Source organism: Oncorhynchus clarkii, unplaced genomic scaffold (genome assembly GCF_045791955.1).
Source record: "Oncorhynchus clarkii lewisi isolate Uvic-CL-2024 unplaced genomic scaffold, UVic_Ocla_1.0 unplaced_contig_8882_pilon_pilon, whole genome shotgun sequence".
NCBI lineage: Eukaryota > Metazoa > Chordata > Actinopteri > Salmoniformes > Salmonidae > Oncorhynchus > Oncorhynchus clarkii.
In genome coordinates this window covers 5,240-28,908 of record NW_027258291.1, presented here as the reverse complement: position 1 = coordinate 28,908, position 23,669 = coordinate 5,240, and the positions used below count along the sequence as shown (strand labels likewise).

The 23,669-nt window shown below is 46.8% G+C and overlaps 1 long non-coding RNA gene across 1 annotated transcript; it reads left to right on the top strand.

Annotated features, from left to right (window-relative positions):
• Positions 1-1,896: 1,896 nt before the first annotated feature.
• On the top strand, positions 1,897-21,853 carry LOC139396488 (uncharacterized). Its single transcript, XR_011630756.1, has 4 exons — positions 1,897-1,961; positions 16,679-16,771; positions 17,897-17,974; positions 21,759-21,853. It is a non-coding gene; the product is annotated as an uncharacterized lncRNA (long non-coding RNA).
• Positions 21,854-23,669: the final 1,816 nt, after the last annotated feature.

Below are 23,669 nucleotides of genomic sequence, written 5' to 3'. Positions count from 1 at the left end.
CTAGTAGGTCAGTCTTATTGTTAACCAGTAGGTCTGTCTTATTGTTAACCAGTAGGTCTCAGTCTTATTGTTAACCAGCAGGTCTGTCTTATTGTTAACCAGCAGGTCAGTCTTATTGTTAACCAGCAGGTCTGTCTTATTGTTAACCAGCAGGTCTGTCTTATTGTTAACCAGCAGATTTCACCATCCAGTCCCCTTCTTGCCTCGCTACCCAAACTCCTTGCCCACAGACCGTAGTTTCCTCAACAATGAGTCTGGATCTCAGGACCTCCCCAACAATGAGTCTGGATCTGAAGACCTCCCCAACAATGAGTCTGGATCTCAGGACCTCCCCAACAATGAGTCTGGATCTCAGGACCTCCCCAACAATGAATCTGGATCTCAGGACCTCCCCAACAACGAGTCTGGATCTGAGGACCTCCCCAACAATGAGTCTGGATCTGAAGACCTCCCCAACAATGAGTCTGGATCTCAGGACCTCCCTAACAACGAGTCTGGATCTGAGGACCTCCCCAACAATGAGTCTGGATCTGAAGACCTCCCCAACAATGAGTCTGGATCTGAAGACCTCCCCAACAATGAGTCTGGATCTGAAGACCTCCCCAACAATGAGTCTGGATCTGAAGACCTCCCCAACAATGAGTCTGGATCTCAGGACCTCCCCAACAATGAGTCTGGATCTCAGGACCTCCCCAACAATGAGTCTGGATCTGAAGACCTCCCCAACAATGAGTCTGGATCTGAAGACCTCCCCAACAATGAGTCTGGATCTCAGGACCTAGCCAACAATGAGTCTGGATCTGAGGACCTCCCCAACAATGAGTCTGGATCTGAAGACCTCCCCAACAATGAGTCTGGATCTGAAGACCAGAGTCAGGACACACGTGGGTAAAGCGGCATTTTGAAAATGCGTCATTGTCTTTGATACTCTGATTTGATAGAGGTGATTCAATTGCTGATGACTTTGTTTTGTACAACACCCTTCATTATGACATCACAACAAAGGACTTAAACGAAGGGCGTCTCAGACTGAAGTTTGCAGTGAACATGGAGCAAGGGAAGAACCCAGTTGAAATCATCAGGCGACTCCCCTTCAGCTGGTCCTTATAGGGCTGTCAACAAGGTCCCAATTGGCTGTTATAGTGTTAGTGCTATTGGGAAGGATTGTCTATGATTGGCTATTAAAGTATTACAGCTTCTGGCTATACCTCACATTCACACCACCTACACATGTCCTGGCATTTATTCGCACAAGTGAGTCTAGCAGCCAGGGTCAGTGAGAGAACGGAATACAGAGAGACAGCTGCTACTGCTCACTGCACATGGCTGTCAGCGGGGCAGTGGGTCTGTGTCTGAGTAGTAGTGGCTATCACAGTATTACAGCTGGGACAAGAGTAGATGTAACCCCATGTTTATGCCTACCTGCCTTGCATAAGTCTTATGAATCTAGTCACCACGCTAGAGAGAGAGAGAGAGAGAGAGAGAGAGAGAGAGAGAGAGAGAGAGAGAGAGAGAGAGAGAGAGAGAGAGAGAGAGAGAGAGAGAGAGAGAGAGAGAGAGAGAGAGAGAGAGAGAGAGAGAGAGAGAGAGAGAGAGAGAGAGAGAGAGAGAGAGACCACTGGTTCTGTCTTGGGGGACAGACAGAGAGAGAGAGACATTGTGTGTGTGAGAGAGGGAGAGAGAGAGAAAGGGAGAGAGAGAGACATTCTGTGTGTGAGAGAGGGAGAGAGGGAGAGAGAGAGACATTGTGTGTGTGTGTGAGAGAGAGAGAGACATTGTGTGTGTCTCTGTGTGTGTATAGTATCGTTAAACAATCCTAACGTCAGACTGTAACCAGTTCATCCCAGACTCCTTCCTTCCCTCCTGTTCATTTATCTTGTCATTGTCTTTTCCTCACAGATGAAAGAGAAGACGTTCAAAAGAAGACTTTCTCAAAATGGATAAACTCACAGTTTACTAAGGTACCACACACACACACACCACACACACACACACACACACACACACACACACACACACACACACACACACACAGACACAGACACACACACACACACACACACACACACACACACACACACACACACACACACACACACACACACACACACACACACACACACACGTCAGACTGTCTGGCTCTGTTCTTGTTTTGCCAATTCAGAAGGCTGTCCTCCTACCTACCTGTGTTGTCAGGCTGCTGGAGAGAAAATGAACTGACAGCCATGTGTCCCAAATGGCACCCTGTTCCCTTTATAGTACACTACCCCATAGGGATCTGGTCTAAAGTAGTGCACTACCCCATAGGGCTCTGGTCTAAAGTAGTGCACTACCACATAGGGCTCTGGTCTAAAGTAGTGCACTACCCCATAGGGCTCTGGTCTAAAGTAGTGCACTACCCCATAGGGCTCTGGTCTAAAGTAGTGCACTACCCCATAGGGCTCTGGTCTAAAGTAGTGCACTACCCCATAGAGCTCTGGTCTAAAGTAGTGCACTACCCCATAGGGCTCTGGTCTAAAGTGGTGCACTACCCCATAGGGCTCTGGTCTAAAGTAGTGCACTACCCCATAGGGCTCTGGTCTAAAGTAGTGCACTACCCCATAGGGCTCTGGTCTAAAGTAGTGCACTACCCCATAGGGCTCTGGCCTAAAGTAGTGCACTACCCCATAGGGCTCTGGCCTAAAGTAGTGCACTACCCCATAGGGCTCTGGTCTAAAGTAGTGCACTACCACATAGGGCTCTGGCCTAAAGTGGTGCACTACCCCATAGGGCTCTGGTCTAAAGTAGTGCACTACCCCATAGGGCTCTGGTCTAAAGTAGTGCACTACCCCATAGGGATCTGGTCTAAAGTAGTGCACTACCCCATAGGGCTCTGGTCTAAAGTAGTGCACTATATTGTTTGAACAAAACAATAGATTTTCATTTCAGTTTCATTTAGTTTCTCCCAGACCACCTAGTAACAATATAGGACTAAGTTATTGTTCTGTTGTAGTTTCTCCCAGACCACCTAGTAACAATATAGGACTAAGTTATTGTTCTGTTGTGGTTTCTCCCAGACCACCTAGTAACAATATAGGACTATGTTATTGTTCTGTTGTGGTTTCTCCCAGACCACCTAGTAACAATATAGGACTAAGTTATTGTTCTGTTGTGGTTTCTTCCACACCACCTAGTAACAATATAGGACTATGATATTGTTCTGTTGTGGTTTCTCCCAGACCACCTAGTAACAATATAGGACTAAGTTATTGTTCTGTTGTGGTTTCTCCCAGACCACCTAGTAACAATATAGGACTATGTTATTGTTCTGTTGTGGTTTCTCCCAGACCACCTAGTAACAATATAGGACTAAGTTATTGTTCTGTTGTGGTTTCTCTCAGACCACCTAGTAACAATATAGGACTAAGTTATTGTTCTGTTGTGGTTTCTCCCAGACCACCTAGTAACAATATAGGACTATGTTATTGTTCTGTTGTGGTTTCTCCCAGACCACCTAGTAACAATATAGGACTATGTTATTGTTCTGTTGTGGTTTCTCCCAGACCACCTAGTAACAATATAGGACTATGTTATTGTTCTGTTGTGGTTTCTCCCAGACCACCTAGTAACAATATAGGACTAAGTTATTGTTCTGTTGTGGTTTCTCCCAGACCAGCACAGTTGAAATCAATATGAACTTTTCCAGTAGAATAGAATATAATCGACCTCCACAGGGCAAATTGACCTGCAGACAATAACATCAGCTAAGCCTCAGACCATTCACATTGAGAGACATGTCTAGAATGATTGAAAAGGCAGTGCTTCTCCATGAATGAAGAGTAATTCAATTACGCATCCTGCATCTGAAATGGCACCCTGTTCCCTATTTAGTGCACTACTTTAGACCAGAGTCCTATAGAACCCTGTTCCCTATTTAGTGCACTACTTTAGACCGGAGTCCTATAGAACCCTGTCCCCTATTTAGTGCACTACTTTAGATCAGAGTTCTATAGAACCCTGTTCCCTATTTAGTGCACTACTTTAGACCAGAGTCCTATAGAACCCTGTTCCCTATTTAGTGCACTACTTTAGACCGGAGTCCTATAGAACCCTGTCCCCTATTTAGTGCACTACTTTAGATCAGAGTCCTATAGAACCCTGTTCCCTATTTAGTGCACTACTTTAGATCAGAGTCCTATATAACCCTGTTCCCTATTTAGTGCACTACTTTAGATCAGAGTCCTATAGAACCCTGTTCCCTATTTAGTGCACTACTTTAGGATGGGGGGGGGGGGGGTGCACAGGGTCAATAGTAGTGCACTGTATATGAAAGGCATTTGGAACACATTGTTAGATTGAAACTGTTTCTCCCATCCAGGAAGGAAGGTTGTTAGTTGTTCCCCCAAATTGAACACAGTGTTAGATTGAAACTGTTTCTCCCATCCAGGAAGGAAGGTTGTTAGTTGTTCCCCCAAATGGAACACAGTGTTAGATTGAAACTGGTTCCTCCATCCAGGAAGGAAGGTTGTTAGTTGTTCCCCCAAATGGAACACAGTGTTAGATTGAAACTGTTTCTCCCATCCAGGAAGGAAGGTTGTTAGTTGTTCCCCCAAATGGAACACAGTGTTAGATTGAAACTGTTTCTCCCATCCAGGAAGGAAGGTTGTTAGTTGTTCCCCCAAATGGAACACAGTGTTAGATTGAAACTGTTTCTCCCATCCAGGAAGGAAGGTTGTTAGTTGTTCCCCCAAATGGAACACAGTGTTAGATTGAAACTGTTTCTCCCATCCAGGAAGGAAGGTTGTTAGTTGTTCCCCCAAATGGAACACAGTGTTAGATTGAAACTGTTTCTCCCATCCAGGAAGGAAGGTTGTTAGTTGTTCCCCCAAATGGAACACAGTGTTAGATTGAAACTGTTTCTCCCATCCAGGAAGGAAGGTTGTTAGTTGTTCCCCCAAATGGAACACAGTGTTAGATTGAAACTGGTTCCTCCATCCAGGAAGGAAGGTTGTTAGTTGTTCCCCCAAATGGAAGACTAGTCCCTTTACAGTGTATTACCTCTGACCAGAGCCCATTAACCTAGTGTACTATATATACAGCAGGTAATAGGATTCTATTTTGATGGGGTTCCCCAAGCCATTCTCCTGACCAATCAATGACTAGATAATAGTCATGGTGGAACCATGATGGAGCTGGGATTAGAAGCAGCTGATGGAGCGATGATGATGATGGTGATGATGATGGTGATGATGATGATGATGATGATGGTAATGGTGATGATGGTGATGGAGAACTCTTCCTGTAGATTGAGATGTTCTGTGACACAGTGGTTAGTTATTACTGGTGGTTGTCACTGTGAATAGAGTGAGGAGGGTGTTAGGTGTGTATTTGTGCTGGTGTGGGTGCTTACCTTGCTGCCCGTGTGTGTGTGTACGTCTGCCTGTGTGTGTGTGTGTTCTGGTGTTCATGCGTGTGTGTGTACGTCTGCCTGTGTGTGTGTTAACATGTCAGTGACCAGGATGAAATGTCTTCATGTGGATAGTGTGTCTGTTAGTGTGTACCTGTCTGTCTTCATGTGGATAATGTGTCTGTTAGTGTGTATACCTGTCTGTCTTCATGTGGATAGTGTGTCTGTTAGTGTGTGCACCTGTCTGTCTTCATGTGGATAGTGTGTCTGTTAGTGTGTGTACCTGTCTGTCTTCATGTGGATAGTGTGTCTGTTAGTGTGTGTACCTGTCTGTCTTCATGTGGATAGTGTGTCTGTTAGTGTGTGTACCTGTCTGTCTTCATGTGGATAGTGTGTCTGTTAGTGTGTACCTGTCTGTCTTCATGTGGATAGTGTGTCTGTTAGTGTGTACCTGTCTGTCTTCATGTGGATAATGTGTCTGTTAGTGTGTGTACCTGTCTGTCTTCATGTGGATAGTGTGTACCTGTCTGTCTTCATGTAGATAGTCTGTCTTTTAGTGTGTGTACCTGTCTGTCTTCATGTGGATAATGTGTCTGTTAGTGTGTGTACCTGTCTGTCTTCATGTGGATAATGTGTCTGTTAGTGTGTGTACCTGTCTGTCTTCATGTGGATAGTGTGTCTGTTAGTGTGTGCACCTGTCTGTCTTCATGTGGATAGTGTGTCTGTTAGTGTGTGTACCTGTCTGTCTTCATGTGGATAGTGTGTCTGTTAGTGTGTGTACCTGTCTGTCTTCATGTGGATAGTGTGTCTGTTAGTGTGTGTACCTGTCTGTCTTCATGTGGATAGTGTGTCTGTTAGTGTGTACCTGTCTGTCTTCATGTGGATAGTGTGTCTGTTAGTGTGTACCTGTCTGTCTTCATGTGGATAATGTGTCTGTTAGTGTGTGTACCTGTCTGTCTTCATGTGGATAGTGTGTATGTTAGTGTGTACCTGTCTGTCTTCATGTGGATAGTGTGTCTGTTAGTGTGTGTACCTGTCTGTCTTCATGTGGATAATGTGTCTGTTAGTGTGTGTACCTGTCTGTCTTCATGTGGATAATGTGACTGTTAGTGTGTGTACCTGTCTGTCTTCATGTGGATAATGTGTCTGTTAGTGTGTGTACCTGTCTGTCTTCATGTGGATAATGTGTCTGTTAGTGTGTGTACCTGTCTGTCTTCATGTGGATAATGTGTCTGTTAGTGTGTGTACCTGTCTGTCTTCATGTGGATAGTGTGTCTGTTAGTGTGTGTACCTGTCTGTCTTCATGTGGATTATGTGTCTGTTAGTGTGTGTACCTGTCTGTCTTCATGTGGATAGTGTGTCTGTTAGTGTGTGTACCTGTCTGTCTTCATGTGGATGGTGTGTCTGTTAGTGTGTGTACCTGTCTGGCTTCATGTGGATAGTGTGTCTGTTAGTGTGTGTACCTGTCTGTCTTCATGTGGATAGTGTGTCTGTTAGTGTGTGTACCTGTCTGTCTTCATGTGGATAGTGTGTCTGTTAGTGTGTGTACCTGTCTGTCTTCATGTGGATAGTGTGTCTGTTAGTGTGTGTACCTGTCTGTCTTCATGTGGATAATGTGTCTGTTAGTGTGTGTACCTGTCTGTCTTCATGTGGATAGTGTGTCTGTTAGTGTGTGTACCTGTCTGTCTTCATGTGGATAATGTGTCTGTTAGTGTGTGTACCTGTCTGTCTTCATGTGGATAATGTGTCTGTTAGTGTGTGTACCTGTCTGTCTTCATGTGGATAGTGTGTCTGTTAGTGTGTGTACCTGTCTGTCTTCATGTGGATAATGTGTCTGTTAGTGTGTGTACCTGTCTGTCTTCATGTGGATAATGTGTCTGTTAGTGTGTGTACCTGTCTGTCTGGATGTGTCTGTCTGGATGTGTGTCTGTCTAGATGTGTGTCTGTCTAGATGTGTGTCTAGATGTCTGTCTGTCTGGATGTGTGTCTGTCTAGATGTGTGTCTAGATGTCTGTCTGCATAGATGTCTGTCTGCATAGATGTCTGTCTGTATAGATGTGGGTCTGTCTAGATGTCTGTCTAGATGTCAGTCTAGATGTCTGTCTAGATGTGTGTCTAGATGTGTGTCTGTCTAGATGTCTGTCTAGATGTGTGTTTGTGTATATGTGTGTCTGTCTAGATGTGTGTCTGTCTAGATGTGTCTGTCTAGATGTCTGTCTAGATGTGTGTCTGTCTAGATGTCTGTGTGTGTGTGTGTGTGTTTATGAGTGTGCGTGTCTATATCAGTGTGTCTGTCTGTATGAGTGTGTATCTCTGTGTGACATCCCTAGCATCCCCCAAAAACCTAGAGAGACACATTCCGTTATTTTCCGACTTGATTAGGGGAGGCTGGAGGTGTGCTGTTACCATGCCGACCAGGGCTCAGGTGTGGTGTGGAGGAATCTATTGAACGGCAGTCTCATCTCCCGCCTGGAGATTAAGGCAGACGGGGGCAGCAGACAGACACACACACAGAGAGGAGAGGAGAGGAGAGGAGAGGAGAGGAGAGGAGAGGAGAGGAGAGAGGAGAGGAGAAAGGGAAGAGGAGAGGAGGAATGAGAGGGAAGGAGGAATAGAGGAGGGAAGAGTTCAGACGAGGGGCAGGAAGAGAGACAGAAGGATGAAAGTGATAATCTGAGAGAATTTGAGACAGGAAACAAGGAGTGAGAGAGGAAAAGAGAAGGAGATAGAATCTGCCACACTCCCACTGTTATCCCCCTGGTAACAAAATCCCTTGAGTGAGTGGGTGTGTGTGTCTGTGTTTATGTATAATGAGAGAACATATGCTTGCATTTGAAATGGACAGAAAAGAGATTGCTGTGTGTGTATAATATAGATTGTGTGTGTGTGCGTGTGTATGTGTGTGTGTGTGTGTGTGTGTGTGTGTAATATAGATTGCAGTGTGTGTAGGATAGATTGTGGTGTGTGTGTGTGTGTGTAATATAGATTGCAGTGTGTGTGTAATATAGATTGCAGTGTGTGTGTGTGTGTGTGTATAATATAGATTGCAGTGTGTGTGTAATATAGATTGCAGTGTGTGTATGTAATATAGATTGCAGTGTGTGTGTAATATAGATTGCAGTGTGTGTAATATAGATTGCAGTGTGTGTGTAATATAGATTGCAGTGTGTGTGTAATATAGATTGCAGTGTGTGTGATATAGATTGCAGTGTGTGTGATATAGATTGCAGTGTGTGTGATATAGATTGCAGTGTGTGTGTGTAATATAGATTGCAGTGTGTGTGTGTAATATAGATTGCAGTGTGTGTGTAATATAGATTGCAGTGTGTGTGATATAGATTGCAGTGTGTGTATAATATAGATTGTAGTGTGTGTGTGATATAGATTGCAGTGTGTGTGTAATATAGATTGCAGTGTGTGTATGTAATATAGATTGCAGTGTGTGTGATATAGATTGCAGTGTGTGTAATATAGATTGTAGTGTGTGTGTGATATAGATTGCAGTGTGTGTATAATATAGATTGTAGTGTGTGTGTGATATAGATTGCAGTGTGTGTGTAATATAGATTGCAGTGTGTGTATGTAATATAGATTGCAGTGTGTGTGATATAGATTGCAGTGTGTGTAATATAGATTGTAGTGTGTGTGTGATATAGATTGCAGTGTGTGTGTGATATAGATTGCAGTGTGTGTGTAATATAGATTGCAGTGTGTGTGATATAGATTGCAGTGTGTGTATAATATAGATTGTAGTGTGTGTGTAATATAGATTGCAGTGTGTGTGATATAGATTGCAGTGTGTGTGTGTGTGTGTGTGTATAATATAGATTGCAGTGTGTGTGTAATATAGATTGCAGTGTGTGTATGTAATATAGATTGCAGTGTGTGTATGTAATACAGATTGCAGTGTGTGTGTAATATAGATTGCAGTGTGTGTGATATAGATTGCAGTGTGTGTGATATAGATTACAGTGTGTGTGTAATATAGATTGCAGTGTGTGTGTAATATAGATTGCAGTGTGTGTGTAATATAGATTGCAGTGTGTGTGATATAGATTGCAGTGTGTGTGATATAGATTGCAGTGTGTGTGTGTAATATAGATTGCAGTGTGTGTGTAATATAGATTGCAGTGTGTGTGTAATATAGATTGCAGTGTGTGTGATATAGATTGCAGTGTGTGTATAATATAGATTGTAGTGTGTGTGTGATATAGATTGCAGTGTGTGTGTAATATAGATTGCAGTGTGTGTATGTAATATAGATTGCAGTGTGTGTAATATAGATTGCAGTGTGTGTATAATATAGATTGTAGTGTGTGTGTGATATAGATTGCAGTGTGTGTGTAATATAGATTGCAGTGTGTGTATGTAATATAGATTGATTGCAGTGTGTGTGATATAGATTGCAGTGTGTGTAATATAGATTGTAGTGTGTGTGTGATATAGATTGCAGTGTGTGTGTGATATAGATTGCAGTGTGTGTGTGATATAGATTGCAGTGTGTGTATGTGATATAGATTGCAGTGTGTGTGATATAGATTGCAGTGTGTGTATAATATAGATTGCAGTGTGTGTATGTAATATAGATTGCAGTGTGTGTATGTAATATAGATTGCAGTGTGTGTGTGTAATATAGATTGCAGTGTGTGTATGTAATATAGATTGCAGTGTGTGTATGTAATATAGATTGCAGTGTGTGTGTAATATAGATTGCAGTGTGTATGCAATATAGATTGCAGTGTGTATGTATAGATTGCTGTGAGACAGAGAGTGGAAGCAGAGAGAGTGGAAGAGAGAGAGTGGATGACAGAGAGAGTGGAAGACAGAGAGTCGAAGACAGAGAGTGTATGACAGAGAGAGGATGACAGAGAGAGGAAGACAGAGAGTGTATGACAGAGAGTGTATGACAGAGAGTGGATGACAGAGAGAGTGGAAGACAGAGAGTGGATGACAGAGAGAGTGGAAGAGAGAATGGAAGACAGAGAGAGTGGATGACAGAGAGAGTGGAAGACAGAGAGTGGATAGCAGAGAGAGTGTAAGACAGAGAGTGTAAGACAGAGAGTGTAAGACAGAGAGGGGAAGAGAGAGAGAGGGGAAGAGAGAGAGAGTGGAAGAGAGAGAGTGGATGACAGAGAGAGTGGATGACAGAGAGAGTGGAAGACAGAGAGTGGAAGCCAGAGAGTGGATGACAAAGAGAGTGGAAGACAGAGAGAGTGGAAGCCAGAGAGTGGATGACAGAGAGAGTGGATGACAGAGAGAGTGGATGACAGAGAGAGTGGATGACAGAGAGAGTGGAAGCCAGAGAGTGGATGACAGAGAGAGTGTAAGACAGAGAGTGGATGACAGAGAGAGTGTAAGACAGAGAGTGGAAGCAGAGAGAAAGGGACAGAGAGAGAGAGTGGAAGACAGAGAGTGAAAGACAGAGAGTGGATGACAGAGAGAGTGGAAGACAGAGAGTGGAAGACAGAGAGTGTATGACAGAGAGTGGATGACAGAGAGAGTGGATGACAGAGAGAGTGGAAGACAGAGAGAGTGGAAGAGAGAGAGAGTGGAAGACAGAGAGAGTGGATGACAGAGAGAGTGGAAGCCAGAGAGTGGATGACAGAGAGAGTGGATGACAGAGAGAGTGGAAGACAGAGAGTGGATGACAGAGAGTGGATGACAGAGAGAGTGTAAGACAGAGAGTGGATGAGAGAGAGAGTGGAATCCAGAGAGTGGAAGCCAGAGAGAGTGGAAGACAGAGAGTGGAAGACAGAGAGTGGATGACAGAGAGAGTGGAAGACAGAGAGAGTGGAAGACAGAGAGAGTGGATGACAGAGAGAGTGGAAGACAGAGAGTGGATGACAGAGAGTGGATGACAGAGAGAGTGGAAGGCAGAGTGGAAGACAGAGAGTGGAGGACAGAGAGAGTGGATGACAGAGAGAGTGGATGACAGAGAGAGGAAGACAGAGAGTGGATGACAGAGAGAGTGTAAGACAGAGAGTGGATGAGAGAGAGAGTGGAATCCAGAGAGTGGAATCCAGAGAGTGGAAGCCAGAGAGAGTGGAAGACAGAGAGTGGATGACAGAGAGAGTGGATGACAGAGAGAGTGGAAGACAGAGAGAGTGGATGACAGAGAGAGTGGATGACAGAGAGAGTGGAAGACAGAGAGTGGATGACAGAGAGAGTGGATGACAGAGAGTGGATGACAGAGAGTGGATGACAGAGAGTGGATGACAGAGAGTGTAAGACAGAGAGAGTGGAAGACAGAGAGTGGATGACAGAGAGTGGAAGACAGAGAGAGTGGAAGACAGAGAGAGGAAGACAGAGAGTGGATGACAGAGAGTGGATGACAGAGAGTGGAAGACAGAGAGAGTGGAAGACAGAGAGAGTGGAAGACTGAGAGAGTAGAAGCCAGAGAGAGTGGAAGACAGAGAGTGGATGACAGAGAGTGGATGACAGAGAGTGGATGACAGAGAGAGTGGAAGGCAGAGAGTGGATGACAGAGAGAGTGGATGACAGAGAGAGTGGAAGACAGAGAGAGTGGATGACAGAGAGAGTGGAAGACAGAGAGAGTGGAAGACAGAGAGTGGATGACAGAGAGTGGATGACAGAGAGTGGATGACAGAGAGTGGATGACAGAGAGAGGGGATGACAGAGAGTGGAAGACAGAGAGAGTGGAAGACAGAGAGTGGATGACAGAGAGTGGATGACAGAGAGTGGATGACAGAGAGAGGGGATGACAGAGAGTGGAAGACAGCGAGTGGAAGACAGCGAGTGGAAGACAAAGAGTGGATGAGAGAGAGTGGATGACAGAGAGTGGATGACAGAGAGTGGATGACAGAGAGTGGAAGACAGAGAGTGGAAGACAGATAGAGTGGAAGACAGAGAGAGGAAGACAGAGAGTGGATGACAGAGAGTGGATGACAGAGAGTGGATGACAGAGAGTGGTTGACAGAGAGAGTGGATGACAGAGAGTGGTTGGAAGACAGAGAGAGTGGAAGACAGAGAGAGTGGAAGACAGAGAGAGTGGAAGACAGGAAGACAGAAAGTGGATGACAGAGAGAGTGGAAGACAGAGAGTGGATGACAAGAGAGAGTGGAAGACAGAGAGTGGATGACAGAGAGAGAGAAAGAGAGAAAACATGGTGTCCATTCTCTCCAAACCTCATTAACAGTCCCCTCCCACTCTCCCTGTTTTTGTCAGAGTTCAGATGTGGCAATAGGCTCATCTTTTCTAAGGAAATCAATTCGCCGCCCCCAAGGCATTGTGGTCTGTCTGGAGACCGAGGCCTTTATTGAGTCACTGGAAGAGGCATGGGGCGACACACACACACACACACACACACACACACACACACACACACACACACACACACAGACACACACACACTAGGGGGCAGGAAGGGGTCGGGCTCAAAGGGGTAAAGCCAGCGTGCCAACCCAAGGGCACGGCCGTGGACAGACTGCCTAGAGATAATACTAACATAAAAAACAGACTGGAAGAGAGGGAGGGAGGGAAGTAGAAAGGTAGGGAGGGAGAGATGTGGAGAGGGAGGGAGGGAGGGAGGGAGGGAGGGAGGGAGGGAGGGAGGGAGGGAGGGAGGGAGGGAGGGAGGTAGGGAGAAAGGTAGGGAGGGAGGGAGGGAGGGAGGGATAGGGAGGGAGGGAGGGAGGGAGGGAGGGAGGGAGGGAGGGAGGGAGGGAGGGAGGGGCAGAGCGGGGAGGGAGGGAGCCACACTACTGCAAAGGGTTAAAGCCAGTGTCCCAACCCAAGGGCATGGCCGTGGACAGTGGACAGCCTCCCCAGAGATAATCCTAACATAAACAAACAGACTGGGAGGGAGGGAGAGATGTGGAGAGGCAGAGGAGGGAGGGGGCAGAGGAGAAAGGGAGGGAGAGAGAGAGGGGGAGAGGCAGAGGAGGGAGGGAGAGAGAGACGGGGAGAGGCAGAGGAGGGAGGGAGGGAGAGAGGGAGGGGCAGAGGAGAGATGGAGGGAGGTAGAGAGAGGGGAGAGGCAAAGGAGGGAGGTAGAGAGAGAGGGACAGGTAGAGGAGGGAGGGAGAGAGAGAGGGGGAGAGGCAGAGGAGGGAGGGAGAGAGAGAGGGGGAGAGGCAGAGGAGGGAGGGAGGGAGTTAGAGAGAGAGGGAGAGGCAGAGGAGGGAGGGTGAGAGAGAGGGGGAGAGGCAGAGGAGGGAGGGAGGGAGTTAGAGAGAGAGGGAGAGGCAGAGGAGGGAGGTAGAGAGAGAGGGGGAGAGGCAGAGGAGGGAGGGAGTTAGAGAGAGAGAGGGGGAGAGGCAGAGGAGGGAGGGAGGGAGACGGGGAGAGGCAGAGGAGGGAGGGATGTGGAGAGGCGGCAAGATGGATCGAGACAGACAGACAGACAGACAGACAGACAGGCAGACAGACAGACAGGCAGAGCCACGAAGAGAACTGTGAACTGTAGAATTGAACAGCGCTAGCCTGAAATCCACACTGAATCAGTCAGATTCGCTACTGTTTCAGACAGTGAAGTAATATTCAGTTTGGATCTGATTCCGAACCAGAGCAGAAACATAGACTTGGCAGTTTTAGCAGACATGATAAGTACAGATGTATAATCTTAATTTGATCTCTCTTTTGTTGCTGAGAATTTTACTGCATCGCAGGGAATGCAGATGAGCTTTGTGATTTACATAAATTTACTGGAAACCTACACCAACACACGGTCATATTAACAGCCTCACCTCCATCAAGCAACATTATGGACTAAACATTCAAATCCTGTTGCTGCAGGATTATTTAGCTGTGGCAATACAGGTCAAATGAAAGACCCTACATCTGTAGCAGTGTAGAGAATAGGCATGGAGATGAGGGAACACTTATATTCATGACATCACAGCATGCATCCCAAATGGCACCCTATTCCCTATATAGTGCACTACTTTTGACCAGGGCCCATAGCACTGTAGTCAAAAGTAGTGCACTATATAGGGAAGAGGATGCTATTTAGGAGACATACGTACTTTACCCTCTGACTGGGAATACTTGTGAAATGAAAGATGATTTTGCTGGAAAAACACGATGTTTCTGTCTTTTCATTTTGATTTGCGTTGCATAAAACAACGACCTGGAAGTTATTGTGAAGTCTGCAACAGAAGACATTTATCACAGAGCAGGACTTCAGAGGTTAACCTGCTCCTGTATAGATACCACCAGTACACCCTTCATACTAGATTAGATAACTGACTGTAGCTACATCTTCTCTCAGTGTTAGTGTTGGAGATATGTCTCTCTGTGTTAGTATTGGAGATATGTCTCTCTGTGTTAGTATTGGAGATATGTCTCTCAGTGTTAGTGTTGGAGATATGTCTCTCTGTGTTAGTGTTGGAGATATGTCTCTCAGTGTTAGTATTGGAGATATGTCTCTCAGTGTTAGTATTGGAGATATGTCTCTCAGTGTTAGTGTTGGAGATATGTCTCTCTGTGTTAGTGTTGGAGATATGTCTCTCAGTGTTAGTATTGGAGATTTGTCTCTCTGTGTTAGTATTGGAGATATGTCTCTCTGTGTTAGTGTTGGAGATATGTCTCTCTGTGTTAGTATTGGAGATATGTCTTTCAGTGTTAGTATTGGAGATTTGTCTCTCTGTGTTAGTATTGGAGATATGTCTCTCAGTGTCAGTATTGGAGATATGTCTCTCAGTGTTAGTATTGGAGATATGTCTCTCAGTGTTAGTGTTGGAGATATGTCTCTCAGTGTTAGTATTGGAGATTTGTCTCTCTGTGTTAGTATTGGAGATATGTCTCTCAGTGTTAGTATTGGAGATATGTCTCTCAGTGTTAGTGTTGGAGATATGTCTCTCTGTGTTAGTGTTGGAGATATGTCTCTCAGTGTTAGTATTGGAGATTTGTCTCTCTGTGTTAGTATTGGAGATATGTCTCTCTGTGTTAGTGTTGGAGATATGTCTCTCTGTGTTAGTATTGGAGATATGTCTTTCAGTGTTAGTATTGGAGATTTGTCTCTCTGTGTTAGTATTGGAGATATGTCTCTCAGTGTCAGTATTGGAGATATGTCTCTCAGTGTTAGTATTGGAGATATGTCTCTCAGTGTTAGTATTGGAGCTATGTTTCTCAGTGTTAGTATTGGAGATATGTCTCTCAGTGTCAGTATTGGAGATATGTGTCTCAGGGTTAGTATTGGAGATATGTCTTCTCTCAGTGTTAGTATTGGAGATATGTCTTCTCTCAGTGTTAGTATTGGAGATATGTCTTCTCTCAGTGTTAGTATTGGAGATATGTCTCTCTGTGTCAGTATTGGAGATATGTCTCTCTGTGTCTGTATTGGAGATGTGTCTCTCTGGGTCAGTATTGGAGATATGTCTCTCAGTGTTAGTATTGGAGATATGTCTCTCTGTGTTAGTATTGGAGATATGTCTCTCTGTGTCAGTATTGGAGATTTGTCTCTCTGTGTCATTGTTGGAAATATGTCTTCTCTCAGTGTTAGTATTGGAGATATGTCTCTGTGTTAGTATCGGATATATATCTCTCTGTGTTAGTATTGAAGATATGTCTCTCAGTGTTAGTATTGGAGATGTGTCTTCTCTCAGTGTTAGTATTGGAGTCATGTCTCTCTGTGTCAGTTTGGAGATATGTCTTCTCTCAGTGTCAGTATTGGAGATATGTCTTCTCTCTGTGTTAGTATTGGAGCTATGTCTCTCTGTGTCAGTTTGGAGATATGTCTTCTCTCTGTGTTAGTATTGGAGCTATGTCTCTCTGTGCCAGTTTGGAGATATGTCTTCTCTCTGTGTTAGTATTGGAGCTATGTCTCTCTGTGTCAGTTTGGAGATATGTCTTCTCAGTGTTAGTATTGGAGATTTGTCTCTCTGTGTCAGTTTGGAGATATGTCTTCTCTCTGTGTTAGTATTGGAGCTATGTCTCTCAGTGTTAGTATTGGAGATACGTCTCTCTGTGTTAGTATTGGAGCTATGTCTCTCAGTGTTAGTATTGGAGATATGTCTTCTCTCAGTGTTAGTATTGGAGCTATGTCTCTCAGTGTTAGTATTGGAGATACGTCTCTCTGTGTTAGTATTGGAGCTATGTCTCTCAGTGTTAGTATTGGAGATACGTCTCTCTGTGTTAGTATTGGAGATATGTCTGTCGGAGTGTCATGATGGGTTGACCTTGCTCAAAGGCACACCGACAGGATATTATGGTACCTAGGGTCTGAAACCAGAAAAACCAGCACATCTCCCATTTTGTCTTGCTCTGCTCAGGATTTGAACTGACATCGTTCCTGTGTATCCTGTAGTGATGTGTTGTGCCCTGTTTCCTCAGGCAGGGAAGCCCCCCATCCAGGACCTCTTCACCGACCTGTGTGATGGCCGTCGCCTGCTGGAGCTGCTGGAGGGACTGGCAGGTCACGAGCTGGTCAGTAATGTCATCATTATCCTCCTGGACTTACCATCCTCCTAACCCCATTCATCTCCTCACCTCCTTATCCTCCTAGCCCCATGTATCTCCCTCACCTCATCACCTCACCTCCTTATCCTCCTAGCCCCATGTATCTCCCTTACCTCCTCATCTCCTCACCTCCTTATCCTCCTAGCCCCATGTATCTCCCTCACCACCTCACCTCCTTATCCTCCTAGCCCCATGTATCTCCCTCACCTCACCACCTCACCTCCTTATCCTCCTAGCCCCATGTATCTCCCTCACTTCCTCATCACCTCACCTCCTTATCCTCCTAGCCCCATGTATCTCCCTCACCTCCTCAACTCCTCACCTCCTTATCCTCCTAGCCCCATGTATCTCCCTCACCTCCTCATCTCCTCACCTCCTTATCCTCCTAGCCCCATGTATCTCCCTCACCTCCTCATCTCCTCACCTCCTTATCCTCCTAGCCCCATGTATCTCCCTCACCTCCTCATCACCTCACCTCCTTATCCTCCTAGCCCCATGTATCTCCCTCACCTCATCACCTCACCTCCTTATCCTCCTAGCCCCATGTATCTCCCTCACCACCTCACCTCCTTATCCTCCTAGCGCCATGTATCTCCCTCACCTCACCACCTCACCTCCTTATCCTCCTAGCCCCATGTATCTCCCTCACCTCCTCATCTCCTCACCTCCTTATCCTCCTAGCCCCATGTATCTCCCTCATCTCATCACCTCCTTATCCTCCTAGCCCCATGTATCTCCATCTCCTCACTTCCTTATCCTCTTGACCCCACTTATCTCCTCGCCTCCTCGCCTCCTTGCCTCCTAACCCCACTTATCTCCTCAACTACTCACTTATCTCCTCACCTATTATACCAACCTGTTGTCTTTCTCCTTGCATTTCTTCTCCTCCTCCTCTACCTTTGTCCTAAACTTTATACAATAGCTTTTATTGTAATATAAACCTCTTTCAGCAATGGCCCTGAGCAAAGTCTTTAATATCATGTTCAGTAAATAAAGCCTCTGTGTGTTCTGAAGGATCTCTTCTCTTCTGTGTGTGTGTGTGTATGTGTGTGTGTGTGTGTGTGTGTGTGTGTGTGTGTTCTGAGTCTGCAGGTGAAGGAGAGAGGATTCACGCGCGTCCACTCACTAAACAATGTCAATAGAGCGCTGCAGATCCTACAGAAGAACAATGTACGTATTAGTGAACAGATCACACACTGAGGAGGAGGAGGAGAGGGACGAGGAAGAGAGGAGGAAGAGAAAGAGAGGAAGAGAGGAGGGGGAGGAAGAGAGGGAGAGAAAGAGAGGAAGAGAGGAGGAGGAGAAGGAAGAGAGAAGGGGGAGAAAGAGAGGAAGAGAGGAAGAGGAGAAGGACGAGAGGAAGGGGAGGAAGAGAGGAGGAGGAGAAGGAAGAGAGGAAGGGGAGGAAGAGAGGAAGAGGAGAAGGAAGAGAGGAGGGAGAGGAAGAGAGGAGGGGAGGAAGAGGAGAAGGAAGAGAGGAGGGGATGAAGAGAGGAGGAGAGGAGGAGGAGGAGGAGGAAGAGAGGAGGAGGAGAAGAGGAGGGGGAGGAGGAAGACAGGAGGAGGAGAAGAGAGAAGGGGGAGGAAGGAGGAAGACAGGAAGGGGAGGAAGAGAGGAGGAGGAGAAGGAAGAGAGGAAGGAGGAGAAGGGGGAGGAAGAGAGGAAGAGAGGAGGAGGAGAAGGAAGAGATGAAGGGGAGGAAGAGAGGAGGAGGAGAAGGAAGAGAGGAGGGGGAGGAAGAGAGGAGGGGGAGGAAGAGAGGAAGAGAGGAGGAGGAGAAGGAAGAGAGAAGGGGGAGAAAGAGAGGAAGGGGAGGAAGAGAAGAGGGGGAGATGGAAGGGGAGGAAGAGAGGAGGGGGAGGAAGAGAGGAGGGAGAGAAAGAGAGGAGGAGAAGGATGAGAGGAGGGGGGAAGAGAGGAGGAGGAGAAGGAAGAGAGGAAGGGGAGGAAGAGAGGAGGGGGAGGAAGAAAGGAAGAGAGGAGGAGGAAGAGAGGAAGGGGAGGAAGAGGAAGAGTGAGAAGATGAGAAGGAGAGGAGGATAGTATCTCTTCTGTTATATTAGGGATATATGACTGCATGTCTATGTAAGCGAATGTAAACAATAGTGTTCAGTATAGTGTGTAGATACAGTATGTTAATGCAGGAGTTTACATCAGTCAAATTCTGGAGGTGGTAGAGCTGAAAGTAAACAGTAGATTAGATTAATCTTGGCTCATGCTTTCTCTCTCTCTGTTTCTCTTTCTCACTCTCTCTCTCTCTGTCTCTCTCTCTGTCTCTCTCTCTTTCTCTCTCTGTTTCTCTTTTTCTCTCCCTGTTTCTCTCTCTCTCTCTCTCTCTGTCTCTCTCTCTGTCTCTCTCTCTTTCTCTCTCTGTTTCTCTTTTTCTCTCCCTGTTTCTCTCTCTCTCTCTCTCTCTGTCTCTCTCTCTGTCTCTCTCTCTCTTTCTCTCTCTGTTTCTCTTTCTCTCTGTCTCTCTCTGTCTCTCTCTCTCTGTCTCTCTCTCTTTCTCTCTCTGTTTCTCTTTCTCTCTCCCTGTTTCTCTCTCTCTCTGTCTCTCTCTCTTTCTCTCTCTGTCTCTGCCTCTCTCTCTGTCTCTCTCTCTTTCTCTCTCTTTCTCGGTTGCAAACTCGGGTATAACTCTTTGTCTGCCTCTATCTTTTTCTCTTTCTCTTTTGAATCCCGTCCCCTCTCCCTATATCTCCCCCCTGTATCTCCCTCTATCTCCCCCCCTGTATATCCCTCTATCTCTCCCCTGTATATCCCTCTATCTCTCCCCTGTATATCCCTCTATCTCCCCCCTGTATATCCCTATATCTCCCCCCTGTATATCCCTCTATCTCTCCCCTGTATATCCCTCTCTCTCTCCCCTGTATATCCCTCTATCTCCCCCTGTATATCCCTCTATCTCCCCCTGTATATCCCTCTATCTCTCCCCTGTATATCCCTCTATCTCTCCCCTGTATATCCCTCTATCTCCCCCCTGTATATCCCTCTATCTCCCCCCTGTATATCCCTCTATCTCTCCCCCTGTATATCCCTCTATCTCTCCCCCCTGTATATCCCTCTATATCTCCCCCTGTATATCCCTCTATCTCTCCCCTGTATATCCCTCTATCTCTCCCCTGTATCTCCCTCTATATCTCCCCCTGTATATCCCTCTATCTCTCCCCTGTATCTCCCTCTCTCTCCCCCTGTATATCCCTCTATCGCTCCCCTGTATCTCCCTCTATATCTCCCCCTGTATATCCCTCTATCTCTCCCCTGTATCTCCCTCTATATCTCCCCCTGTATATCCTCTATCTCTCCCCATGTATATCCCTCTATATCTCCCCCTGTATATCCCTCTATCTCTCCCCTGTATCTCCCTCTATATCTCCCCCTGTATATCCCTCTATCTCTCCCCTGTATCTCCCTCTATATCTCCCCCTGTATATCCCTATATCTCTCCCCCTGTATATCCCTCTATCTCCCCCCTGTATATCCCGCTATCTCTCCCCTGTATATCCCTCTATCTCTCCCCTGTATATCCCTCTATCTCTCCCCTGTATCTCCCTCTATCTCCCCCTGTATATCCCTCTATCTCTCCCCTGTATATCCCTCTATCTCCCCCTGTATCTCCCTCTATCTCTCCCTGTATATCCCTCTATCTCTCCCTGTATATCCCTCTATCTCTCCCTGTATATCCCTCTATCTCTCCCTGTATCTCCCTCTATCTCTCCCCTGTATATCCCTCTATCTCTCCCCCTGTATATCCCTCTATCTCTCCCCTGTATCTCCCTCTATATCTCCCCCTGTATATCCCTCTCTCTCCCCTTGTATATCCCTCTATATCTCCCCCTGTATATCCCTCTATCTCTCCCCTGTATCTCCCTCTATATCTCCCCCTGTATCTCCCTCTATCTCTCCCCTGTATATCCCTCTATCTCTCCCCCCTGTATATCCCTCTATCTCTCCCCATGTATATCCCTCTATCTCTCCCCCTGTATATCCCTCTCTCTCCCCCTGTATATCCCTTTATATCTCCCCCTGTATATCCCTCTATCTCTCCCCTGTATATCCCTCTATCTCCCCCTGTATCTCCCTCTATCTCTCCCTGTATATCCCTCTATCTCTCCCTGTATCTCCCTCTATCTCTCCCCTGTATATCCCTCTATCTCTCCCCTGTATCTCCCTCTATATCTCCCCCTGTATATCCCTCTATCTCCCCCCTGTATATCCCTCTATCTCTCCCCCCTGTATATCCCTCTATCTCTCCCCCTGTATATCCCTCTATCTCTCCCCTGTATATCCCTCTATCTCCCCTGTATCTCCCTCTATCTCCCCCTGTATATCCCTCTATCTCTCCCCTGTATATCCCTCTATCTCCCCCTGTATCTCCCTCTATCTCTCCCTCCCTGTATCTCCCTCCATTTCTCCCTCCCTCCATCTCTCCCTCCCTGTATCTCCCTCCCTCCCTGTATCTCTATCTCTCCCTCCCTGTATCTCTATCTCTCCCTCCCTGTATCCCTCTCCCTAGCTGTATCTCCCTCCATTTCTCCCTCCCTCCATCTCTCCCTCCCTGTATCTCCCAATACCTCTCCCTCCCTCCATCTCTCCCTCCCTGTATCTCCCTCCCTCCCTGTATATCTCCCTCCCTATATCTCCCTCCCTGTATATCTCCCTCCCCGTATATCTCCCTCCCTATATCTCCCTCCCTGTATCTCTCCCTGTCTCTCCCGCCCTCTATATCTCCCTCCCTGTATATCTCTCTCCCTGTATATCTCCATCTATCTCTCCCTGTATATCTCCCTCTATATCTCCCGCCCTGTATATCTCCCTCCCTGTATATCTCCCTCTATATCTCCCTCCCTGTATATCTCTCTCCCTGTATATCTCCCTGTATATCTCCCTCCCTATATATCTCTCTCCCTGTATATCTCCCTCTATCTCTCCCTCCCCGTATCTTCTCTGCAGGTTGAACTGGTGAATATAGGAGGAGCCGACATTGTTGATGGGAATCATAAACTGATTCTTGGACTCATTTGGAGCATAATTCTCCACTGGCAGGTCAGTTTAGTCCCCCTGTGTGTTGACCAGTAGGTGTATTGCAGATCAGTCCATCCTCCCTCATCCTCATCTCCCCTCTCTCTCCCCCTCTCCTCATCACCCCTCTCTCCCCTCTCTCTCCCCCTCTCCTCATCACCCCCCTCTCTCCCCATCACCCCTTTCCTCATCTCCCCTCTCTCTCCCCATCACCCCTCATCACCCCTCTCTCTCCCCCTCACCCCTCATCACACCTCTCTCTCCCCATCACCCCTCTCTCTCCCCCTCACCCCTCTCCTCATCTCCCCTCTCTCTCCCCCTCTCCTCATCACCCCTCTCTCTCCCCATCACCCCTCATCACCCCTCTCTCTCCCTCACCCCTCATCCTCATCTCCCCTCTCTCTCCCCCTCTCCTCATCACCCCTCTCTCTCCCCCTCTCCTCATCACCCCTCTCTCTCCCCATCACCCCTCATCACCCTCTATCTCCCCCTCACCCCTCTCCTCATCACCCCTCTCTCTCCCCATCACCCCTCATCACCCCTCTCTCTCCGCCTCACCCCTCTCCTCATCTCCCCTCTCTCCCCCTCTCCTCATCACCCCTCTCTCTCCCCATCACCCCTCTCTCTCCCCCTCACACCTCTCCTCATCACCCCTCTCTCTCCCCCTCACACCTCTCCTCATCACCCCTCTCTCTCCCCCTCACACCTCTCCTCACCACCCCTCTCTCTCCCCCTTACACCTCTCCTCATCACCCCTCTCTCTCCCCCTCACCCCTCTCCTCATCTCCCCTCTCTCTCCCCCTCTCCTCATCACCCCTCTCTCTCCCCATCACCCCTCATCACCCCTCTCTCTCCCCTCACCCCTCTCCCCATCACCCCTCTCTCTCCCCCTCACACCTCTCCTCATCACCCCTCTCTCTCCCCCTCACTCCAGCAACACTCAGTCATAATGACTTAATGAATCCACAGGAACATTTACATAGAATTAATGATGCGCTTAATGAGGAAATCTCCATTGGGTTAGAATATTTGACGTCTTAAACATACAGACAGTCGGTGTGTGAAGAGCGAAGAGGCCCAGTCAATTAGACAGTCAGAGACATTAGTGGGGTGTCTCAGCGTTGGGCTTCGTCATGGAATGAATTAGTGTGGAAATGCAATGCAGTGACCTACTCCCAAATGAGGGACGCTCGGTCTGTACCCAGAAGGCCGAGCAGCGAGCGCTGGGTTAGGCTACACTGTTGGAGACGAATCACTGACTAATGAACTTCCCTGGAAGTATGGGGATTGGTGTGTGTGTATGGGTATGGTGTGGGTATGGTGTGTGTGTGTGTGTGGGTATGGTGTGTGTGTGTGTGTGGGTATGGCGTGTGTGGGTGTGTGTGTGTGGGTATGGTGTGTGTGTGTGTGGGTATGGCGTGTGTGGGTGTGGGTATGGTGTGTGTGTGGGTGTGGTAAGTGTGGGTATGGTGTGTGTGTGTGTGGGTATAGCGTGTGTGGGTGTGGTAAGTGTGGGTACCCACTGGGTTGTCCTGTACATGTCACATTCGTCATAACGAGGAGACCGAGGCACAGCGTGATATGAACACATTCTTTATTTACACGAAGAACACTAAACAAACGTGACGCTATAAAGACACGAGTGCTGACAGGCAACTACACATACACAATAACCCACCAAACCAACATGGAAATGGCAACCTAAATAGGATCCCCAATCAGAGACAACGATAAACAGCTGTCTCTGATTGGGAACCAATTCAGGCCACCATAGACCTACATTTACCTAGACAATATCAAAACCCCATAGATATACAAAACAAAACAGACAAGACAAAAACA